Below are 10,746 nucleotides of genomic sequence, written 5' to 3'. Positions count from 1 at the left end.
AGATCCTGAGCTGGCGGGCCGGGGGGAGGGAGCCTCTCCCAGCACTGACTCACACGGTTCTTGTCTTTCCCCACCACCCTGCCAGGGGACCTGGGCCCTTTGAGGTGTGGCCGCTCCTGGGCACCCCCTTTCCCAGCCTTTTCCAGTCTGTTTGGCTGTCGCTCGTCCCTTTGGCCCCAGCCACGGGGACTGTGTGGGACAGCCCGGGCACAGGGCACAAATGCCAGGAGCAATGGGGAGAAGGGGGTTCTCACCGGGCCAGCAGAGCCACGGCAGAGTGATGGGTATCGACGCAGAGCAGCGTGTCCCAGCCACACTTGCCTTCCATTGACACCACCACCTGCTCACACTGGAGAAGGCAGAGCAGGGACTGCAGGGTCTGCACTGCAAACCTGTGGGCAGAGAGCAAAGCCCAGGTCACACTGGCAGCACTGGCTCCTTCACAGGCCACGTGGCAGGGACAGGAGGAGTGGGATGGAGCACCTGTTGGGGCTGGTGGCAAGGCCGTGCTCTTCCTGGCATTTCTTCCAGAAGGTATCAACCTCCTCTGGCATCTCTTCTGTGCTGAAGAACACTTGGAAGAGCAGATGCACAAACAGGTGGGGGAAATACAGCGTCACTACACGTGGGACACGGGGCTCCTGGAGGATCTTCCACATCACCACGGTTGCCTGCAAGGGACAAAGCCCCACGAGACAGCGCTCAGTGCCCAGGTGTCTGTGTGGCAGAGCCTGAGCAGGGCAGGGAGAGACCCCGAGAGACCTTGGCAGGGGGAGCACGGGGCCTGGTGGGCCTGAAGCTGCCCCTGGGCCAGGTTTCAGGCCAGCGCCTGAGGCAGGGAGATGCAGTGGGGGAAGGAGGATGGAGAGCTGCTGGAGAGGCAGCCTTGGGGCCAGCAAAGGCCAGTGTCAGAAACTCACAGCAAGGCCAAAGACACCCGTTTCGTCCCCATCGGAGGTGCACGTGCTGCACTTTGGCCAGCTCCCCATCACATCCAGGAGTATCAGCTGCACTGGCTCTGCAGTCCTGGGCGAGCACAGGATGGTCTTCCACATGGTGATGGCAGCTCTGCAGGGTTAGAGCTCTGTCTCAGGGCGGGTCTCAGACACAGCACCGTGGCCTGGGCATCCCCAGGGGCCTGGGCTGACCACCGGCGCTGCCTCTGCCCACTGGCCCTTGCCAGCAGCAGCCAGGCAGCCCAGCCCTGTGGGGACAGAGCCCTGAGGGGCAGCAAGGGAGCATGGCAGCAGGCTTGGGGGCTGATGTGCCAGGGCTAGGAAAGGCAGCAGCCAGAGGGCCCTGGAACTCTCAGTTGGTCACACACCTGGGCCAGGTGGTACAGGGTGATGGGCTGGGGAGGCCTGAGCCCTCTGGGCAGGTGGGCCCATACCTGTCACAGGACGGGGCCACACGCAGGAGCGTCACCACTGCGTCATCCGGGTGTGCTCTGGTGAGATTCAGCAGGGCCTTGTCCAGCCTCTGCTCGGCAGAATCATTGGCCACAAGCCACTGGTGAATGTACCTCACCATGGCGGGCACCTGGAGAAGGCAGGGGAGACTTGGAAAGCTGCCAGAGGGAGTCATGTGCCCAGCTGCCCCAGAGAAGTGCTTCCCTTGCCACCACACTGCCATGGCCTCAAGGCTTACAGTGAGCAGCAGGCGTGGCTTGGGAGGCCAAGCAATTGTTGGGAGGATGGAAGTCAGGCCACAGGCTGCTTACTTGCTTTGCACTGGAAGGACCCTCCTCCACAAGCATATCCAGCAGGGCAGCACTGGTGTTGGTTTTGAAGATGGGAGGGTATGCTCTGAGCACAGTGCCCATGACGCTGGTCTCCTCCTCCCGAATCCTCTTCATGAATTTGCCAACCATCTGTAGCAGAAGGGCAAGAAGCCGGGGATGTTGCATGGAGTGCTGCACACACGGTGCTGGGCTGAGCAGGGACAACAAGCCCAGCCCAGGTGGGGGTGGCTGCAGGTACCTGCGCTGTGCTGCGGAAGAGGCCGCGGGTGCGTTCCTGCTCCTGTGTGCGCTCCAGGGCTGCATCTGTCAAAGAGCGAGCGCAGCCAGAGCTGAGGGGCTGCGGGGAGGCCAGAGAACACAGCCCAGCCCTGTGCTGCCCCGGCAGGGAGAGCTCCGGGATGCTCCAGGGCGATGGAGCGCGGCCACAGTGGGGTGTCTGCCTGGCCCCTTTTCTGTCCTGTCTGTGGGCATTTCCCCAGGGGATGGGATCGGATGGGATGGGGTGGGATGGGGTGGGATGGGGCCAAGCTGGCTGCAGGCTCCAGCCCTGCCACTCACCCTCCTGCGGTGGAATGAACGGCATCACCTCCTCAATCTCCTGCGCTGGGGTAGCTCCAGGGCCTTCTTCCTCCTCCTTCTCCACCCAGGCCAGCTTGGGCGCTCTCGGGGGTCTCTGCTCCATGGCTGTGCCTGGAGCGCGCCCCAGCAGCGAGCCCAGCCGGTGCCGCTCCTGCAGGGCCTCCTGCGCCTCACCTGCGGGCGGGACGCGGCGGTCAGCGCTCGGCCCGGGGCCAGCAACGGCCCCCGAGCGCCCCTCACCCGCCCCGGGCCGGCCATGCCCCGGCGTTCGCTCCCGGGAACGCGGCACGGGAGGCTCGGGGCCGGCGGCCGCGCTGCCGAGCGGCGGAGCTCGGGCCGGGGAAGCCGCAGCGGAGGCGGCGGGAGCGGCCGCGCCGCGTGTGTCCTCCGCGGGCCCCGGGAGGAGCCGGGGCCGGGGCTGGGGCCGGGACTGGAGCCTGCCTCGGGGCCGGAGCCGGGCTCGGGCCAGGCGGAGCCGAAGGGCGGCGGTGCCGCCCCGGCCCCCGGCACCGATGCTCGCCCGGCAACGCCACCGCCAGCACGGCCAGAGCCGGGCGGAGGCGAGACCGCGGCGGGACGGCCGGGGCCGGGCACGGGGCAGCCCCGCCCGGGGCCGGGGGCGGGCCGGGGGCATGGCCCAGCCCTGCAGGGGAGAGGGAGGCGGGGAGAGGAGAGGGACGCCGGGCAAGGGACCCCGAGAGAAGGGTGCCCGACAGCGGGAAAGGGAGAGAGAGAGAAAGACAGAGAATAAGAGAAAGAAAGCGAGAAAACGAATCTGTTTTTGCTGCTTCTTCCGCTGCTGCTGCCGCCGCTGCTGCCGCCGCTGCTGCTGCCGCCGCTGCCGCCGCTGCAACTGAGGCACCGGGGCCGTTCGTCCCCGTGTCCGTTCCCCGCTCGCCCCACGAGCCCCACGTTCGAGCCCCGCGCGCCCCGGGGACAGCCCCTCCGTCTGCCCAAACACGGGAACTTTGCAGTGCTGAGCCCGGATGCAGACCCCTGACTCCTGCACACTGGCACAGCGATCCTCTCGCTTGCTGCTGGGCATTGTCCTTGCTGAGGGGCAAACACTGTCGGGCCACCTTCCCTTAGGGTAGGATTCCTACCTGACCCCAGGACTGCACTTACACCTCCAGTGTTGCTTTCCTGTAAAAACAGGGGAAGGAAAACTGTGTGTGGCTCATGGTATTTTAGACCATCTAAAAATCACTAAGTCACAGATCTTAGAGGTGCAGTGCATCTGGAATTACTAGGGTGGAGAAGTAGTGCAACATGGAAAAGGAGAGCATAGAAATTAATAGAGGAAAACATCTTGGATTGTTTGTTCCATTTTCATTTCCCTCCGGAAAGCTGTTTCAGTTTTCCAGGAATCTTCTCCTGTCTGCTCTTCCCAAGAATCTCTCATGGAGAGCAAGGTCGAGCTTCGGTCACAAGACTTTCCACCAGGAAATTATGCCACTGGTGAAATTTTCATTGCGACTGTTTGTGCTGGCTTAGGGCAAATTTTGGGAGGAAATCTCCAAAAGGAGTCCATATAGAAAGCAAGTTCAAGCGGCCTGTCCCCCTACTAGTTCAGGAAAAGACTTCCCTTGAGAAAAGTGAAAAATCCCCAGTTTATTTCACAAGTAAAGTATTCACAAGCATGAAAAATGAATAATATTAAATAAAACCTCTGACAGTGCTGAAGAGATGGCAAATTCAAAAAGTTCTTTTTGTGGGTTGTAATTGGCTCACTCGGTCTCTCCTGAGTCCCTCTGGTGCTGGAATGCAGCGTCCCAGAGCTCGGGGGGCCACAGGTGTGAGCTGCTGCCGGTGTTTTTCTGGGTTTTGAGTCCAGAGCAGGTTTAAACAATTCCAAGAGAAAGGAAAGTCACAGTCCAAAGGAACTTCTCTGCCTAAGCTAGCTAAAACCAATTGCTAGACCTGGGCTGTGAAGGCATCAGGAAATTTCCAAATCTGGGCACTGGCAGTCCCAGCAAACACCAGAGCTTGATGGTGCTGGAGCCAGAACGTGCAAATTTCAAAATTATGGCTTTCTGTGCCAGCAAATCACTGGACTTGCGCTGTGCTGGCACCAGGTATTTTCCAAATCTGGGTACTGGGGCAGCAAACACAAGATGTGGTCAGTGCCAGACCCAGTAGCAGAAAGTTGCCAGGTTTTGGCTTTCTGTGCCAGCAAATTGCTGCACTTGGGCTGTGCTGGCACAGGGAAATTTCGAGATCTGGGCATGGGCGGTGCCATCAAACACCAGGTCTGGGTGGAGACAGTCTTGGCACCAGGAAATTGCTGCCTTTTGTCTTCTTTTTCCAAAAAATTACTGCACTTGGTCTGTGTTGGAATAAGAAATGTCCAGACTGGGGTACGGGCAGTGGCAGCAAACACCAGACCTTGGCATTGCCGGTGCTGGCAGCAGAAATTGCCAGATTTTGGCTTTCTTTACCAGAAAATTGCTGGACTTGGCTCTGCCAGAACAAGGGAATTTCCAGATCTGGGCACTGGTGGTGGAAGCAAACACCAGATCTGGGCGGTGCCAGGCCCAGTAATGTTGGAAATGAATTTGTAGAGAATTTTTAAGGCTTGATAGAAGGTTTTTATAGTATGTATACAAATGTCATGATCCATCCTTACAAACGGGTTTTGTGGTAGTTTGTGGGTTGATCTCAGAGTGCAAAAAACATCGACACGGTACAGGGAGTTTCTGCTTATAACCAAAACAAATGTACCTTTATTGAATAACCACAGCAAAATGCATTGAGGAGGAACTGGGGGAAAAGCGAAAAATAAGGAAAAAGAGGGAGGAAGAGAAAGGAAGGTATAGAGCTACCAACTGTTATACTAGACCAGGACTAGACCCAGAGCTAAGCAAACTCATGCAGCCAGGTGACATTGTGTAACATCAGAAGCTGGCAACCCTGAGGACTTTGCTGCCAAAAGGTTACAGTTTGCACTGGGCCCAGAAGTGTTTTTCCCTAAGGCAAAGCAAATTGAAATGTGAAGTTTAAAAGCTTCAAATGACTATGAAAGGAAACTGCAGAATCATTTCTAGAAGGGCATCATTGTCAATGATCATGCAGCCCACCAAGAGCTGGAGCTGAATCCAGAATTGCTTCTTCCAGCTGTGCAGGAATTCATTCCACTGGCAAGCACTGGTCCATGGGAACAAATGATCCCCTAGCTCTGGGCTGAATGGCAGCCAGGCTGCAGTGCAGATCTGAGGAACCCTTGTCACTTGTTATTGGCCTCCCAGTGCACTCATCCTTCTGCAAACAAGGTGCAAACAACACAGCTGCAGTGCTGTCCTGGGTAAATATACATACAGGTGACTTTGCCAAAGCAGTGCATCATTTCCCAGTGAAATCCATGACCTCTTCTTACCTATGGAATTGTGATTGAAGACACCTGTGAGCCAGATCTGTGGGTGATTGCAAAGGAGCAAAGCTTTGGGATTTGGGCACACTTCTCTTGGTTTCTTTGCTCAGGCCTTTGGTGAGCACAGAACACACCTAGGTAGAAAACCTTTGACTAGATAGGATCTTTTGGATCTATTGTCCCCCAAACATGTCAATGTGTGGCCCTGTTACAATGACAAGTTGAAAACAGCAGCACAAATGACACAAAGAAACCATGGCCAAAGAGGAAGAGGAGAGGCCCAATGAGGAAAGGATGTGGTGAGACACTGGCACACTGAATGAGATGCACTCCCATAATCTCTAGGCTAGCAGGTCATGGTCTCACATTCTCCTCCTGATTTATTTAAATGTTATTTATTTATTTTTGTTTTTCATCATCAAAATAAAATATATACCATTAAAAATATGTCATCAAAACTTAAAGACAGAATCAAAAGACATTAGTTCAAAACTACATCTAAAGATCAGAACATATGTACAGCTGTAACTATCAAGGCTAACACATCAATCCTATTCTTCAAACGCTCTTCACACAGGCGGCAGCTTCTTCCTGAGCTTGGAGGAAAGAGAGCTCTTCTGGACAGGAGGCGAGGACTTTGTGGGTGAGGGAAAATCAGAAGTGTCCAGAGAAAACTTCGCCTTAAGACTGTAACCAGCCAGATCTGCAAAATGGAGACACAAAGTTTAACAGAGAGGCAAAGTTTAACGGAGGCCACCATGTAAACCTAAAGCATCTGAAGCTCCATAATTCCTGGGGCACATTTCCTGGAAATGTCCAAACAGCTGCACAGGGAAACATGCTCCTGCTGGCAGACACTGAGGCAGGCCGGGGCAAACCCTGAGCCACTTGCCCAGAGCTGGCACAGGCCCAGCCTGGCCTCTGGGCTGCCCTGGGACAGCAGGGAGCCCAGAGCCCTGTGCTCTCCAGGAATGGCTCAGCTGCACATGCACCCTCCTGTGTCGCTGGAAGGAGACCCGGACACCAATTGGTTCATCGCAGGTCCGATTTATTGATCAATACAGCGGGTTAAATACAGTTCATAATAAGCTTCATACATATTGCAAAAGCTGAGCTCAGGATTGGTTAGTTACATATCAGCAACTACGCCTACTTCTGCATTTTTATGGTTATTCTTTTGATACTTTCTGCATATTTTCCGCAAGAATCTCTCTTCCCTATCCTCATGTTGTGGCAAGGGCATCATGTCCTTGCCTATCATTGGTCACTGACTGCTGACTTCCCTTTCAAGCTTAACCAGCGGCATTATGTCAACATGGCCTTTCTCAGCTAACCAACTGTTAACAAAATCCTCCACACCCAGGCAGGACCAGAGCACAGGCAGGACATCACACTGGGCGACTTCAGGGCTCCTGGCATGAACCCCCTGCACAAGCACTGCCGGGACAGAGACACAGCTCCTTACCCACCAGCCTCACTGCAAACAAGGATCTGCCTCTGCTTCTGCTTCTTGCCAGCCTCTCTGGCCAAGAGCAGCAAAACAGCACCCAGAGCCCCTTGGTCCAGAAACGGGCAAAGCAGCTGAGCATCCTGGAAACAGAACCACCAACGCTTCAGCACTAATTGCTCCAACCAGAGCCCTTGTCCCTGCGGCAGACTTCCTACCTTTACTAAATTATTTCACAGTCTCTGCATGAACAAAATGTCCAATTGCCTTTGATTTCCATTAAGAAGTTGTCTAAACCCGCACTGAAGATTTGGAAATGTACCATAGAGAGGAAATGGAGAGATTTCTAATAAAAGGGATGATTCCATTTTTGTAACTTTGATGTCAAGTGCCAGATGCCTCATCTGGCTCTTCCCTTTGCTCAGTGGCACACAGCAAAGGGCAGGATTAGAACACACCTCAAAACTCCAGCCCACCAGAGATGGCTGCTGCATGACAGCTGGATTAGAAACATCAGTGACCAGCTGGTGTCTTTGGCAGAATGCTTTTGGGGCTTCCTACAAAGAGCTGTTTCAAACCTCAGGGCATCTCTAGAGAATTACCCAGACCCCATTGCCTTGGCATTTGGGCATCTCCACATTTTAATGCCACTTCCCCTCCCAATGTTAATGGCACTTTTTCTTATATGTCCACTGAAATAGGGGCATGGAGAAAGAAAAATGCTACACAGGGGACTGAAATGTAACCAAAACACCAGTGTTTTCTCATATTGTCTCTGAAATCTCTCTGCCCATTTTCTGAACTGAACTGTATCAAACATGGACAAATGTTTACTACCAACAGGCTCCTTGCAACAGGCAGATTTGGCTAAGAGATGAAAACCTGAAATGCTCTGGAGACCATTCTTATTTTCTGATTGGACAAAATGTTATTCAGCAGCAATTTAATATTCTGTGGCGGAAGAGACTTGATTTTCTCTATGCTGTTAATCCACCTGCAGACATCAACATTGAAAGACCTCCTGCAAGTACCCAAAACCAATTCTGCTAAGCAGGAAAGGGTTATGGTACCCATTTTAAAATGGGAATTCATTTGAATTTAAATGCAATTAAAGACATCGTTGACTACTGAATGTGAGGAACAGCTGTCCGGTCCTGCTAAATCTCAGAGAGAACATCTGCTTTTTCTAAAGTAGTCCTAATTTATGATTAATTCCTTTATTTGAAAAAGAGATCAAAAGAAGTGCTAAACTAAATGCCCTATTGCTGGAGATCTATATTTTTCAAATGCTCTTTAAAGGGCCTTTGACATTCCAAATTGCTGAACATGCCCTTTTGAGATTCCTAATGAAGACACAAAGTGTATTAAACCTTGCATTTCAAGATGTTGGCATAATTAGCAGTGGATTTAGCCCGTTAAAGCAAGGCTATCAATCATCCTCTCTACTATATATTGTGATTATCCTTTTTCCATTCCTTGGCTATTGCTGACACAGCAAGCTCCTCTGAGGAATCAATTATCAGCTGCATTTGTAGCATTTTGGGCAGCGCTGACACAGGCAGACACTGTTTGCACACCCTGAAAGGCTCAGTCCAAGGCCCCTCTGACAGCACAGGCAGGGAGCCTCAGCACTCTGCTTCTGTCCCTGTGCCCCAGAGGCTGCCTTGCACTAAACCCGTGCCTCTGGTACCTCTGTTGAGTTCTGACCTAAGCTGTGACCCCCAGGCCCTGCACGGTTCAGCCTCAAAACTTTCCAAGAGGAAAACAAGAATTCTGTGAGGACAAAACAAACTGATGCCCTGAAACAGCATTTACCACCATTTCCCCTCAAAGATCACAGATGTCCCTGAGCTCCCCAGAGAGGAGCCAGCTGGGGCATTTTTAGCCCTTCCTTTGCTGGAGGTGGTTCTGAGATGCCCCAGTGAGAGCTCAGCCCCAGGCCGAGCGCTGCCCCCATCTCAGGTGCTGCCCAGCTCTGCAGCAGCCAGGGAAACCCTGCCAAACCCACCTGCCTTGGCTATGGGGCAGCAGGGACACGCTCAGCACCTCCTGGTTTGGGGGAGCTGCTCTGCTGTCTGCTCACAGGCATTCCCTGTAAATGCTCCCTGGGAAGAGCTCTGGGCTCAGAAGGGGAGGCCATGCCTGTGATACACTCGGTGACATCCAGCAGGGCTTGGCCACTCAGGTGATTCCATTGGTAGCTGAACTCTTTCAGCAGGGACACTTTATCTACAAGGGAAACACACGTTTCTGCTCACTTTTCTCAGGTCATAGGAGAAAGGGCAGGGCCAACCCCATTTTATAAAATCAAGCACATTTCTGCAGATGTTTGAATCCTATTCTTCTTTCCTTCCAGCATACTTGGCAGGGTTTTAAATTCCAAAAGGAAAGCTCTCCTTTCACATTTGTAAATCCAAACTTGCCTGCTGTAGCAGGAGCTGTGTTAAAACATTTCACATCAGGGACCTCAGGAGTTCAGTCACATGGAAGCAGTGAAAGGTTTTGCATCCCAGAGCACAAAGGAAGAGCCCCATACTTGGGTCACAGAAAGGCACTGAGTCAGACAGTTCCTGAGATCACAAAGCAGCTGGGGAGGAGAAAGTGGAAACTCCTCTTGAAGACCTGCCTCTTCAACACACCTTTTTTCAGGCATATTCCCCCAGTATGGAATTTTCAGAGCTGACATAAATGTGTGTGGCAAAGGAATTTAGAGCAGCCCTTGCCTATGTAGTTAATTGCTGTGGCCATCTTGCCCCATGCAAAACAACAGGTGGAACAAGGCATCATTGACAGCTGGGTTTATACCTGTTTGATATAAAGAAATGAACTTGGTGAATCACAAGTTCCCCTTTGAAAATAGAAGACAAAGAAGAAAAGTGGAAAATAGGCAGCTAATGCCTCTAATGTAGAGCCTCCCAGGTGGCTGCTCTGCAGAAGCTCTGATGGGTCAGTGTCCCTTCATGCCAACAGCAAAGCTGTTCATTTGGGAAGTCAGACGGGGCCCAAGCAAACTCCAAACCCCCTTTGCCTCTGAACTGTAGCAGAGCTGTAGCCCAGGACTTGTTCTGCAGACAAGCAGCACAGAGCCAAGGGCTCCTGGGACTGTTGGGAAATGCTGATCCCATTCCAGCCTGTTGGGGATGGTGCATAAGGACTGCACCTGCACAGTCTCTGGTGGGTGTCAGCTGCAGTGTTCCACAGACAAGAGCAGCTGTCGAGGCACTCAGCGCTCTCTTGTGCAGGAGAGACAGAGACGAAGCTGAGGAGAGTCCCTGCCAGGGCTCAGCCTTACCCAAATGAGCAATGGATTCTCCCAGTGCTTTCACAGCTGCCCCAAAAACTCTGGGATCCTTTGAGTTCAGGTTCTTTGTTATTCCCTCCACCAAACCAATGATCACCGGGTTCAAGGCATCTTTCAGGGCTCGTGTGATTTCAGCCAGCATGTCCAGCACCCTCTGCTTCACTTTCTTGCGGCTGTCAGATATTCTCAGGACAAAATATTCAAAAATCTGTGAAGAGAACAAGCAACGTGAAGGCTGGATTCAAATGTCCTTGTTTGAAGAGTGGATGTAGCAGTCAGCAATGTCAAAGATGAAAGTGATTCTTTCTGCC

The sequence above is a fragment of the Melospiza melodia genome, unplaced genomic scaffold (assembly GCF_035770615.1).
Source record: "Melospiza melodia melodia isolate bMelMel2 unplaced genomic scaffold, bMelMel2.pri scaffold_18, whole genome shotgun sequence".
NCBI classification, from domain to species: Eukaryota; Metazoa; Chordata; class Aves; order Passeriformes; family Passerellidae; genus Melospiza; species Melospiza melodia.
Note: the sequence above shows the minus strand (reverse complement) of the source record.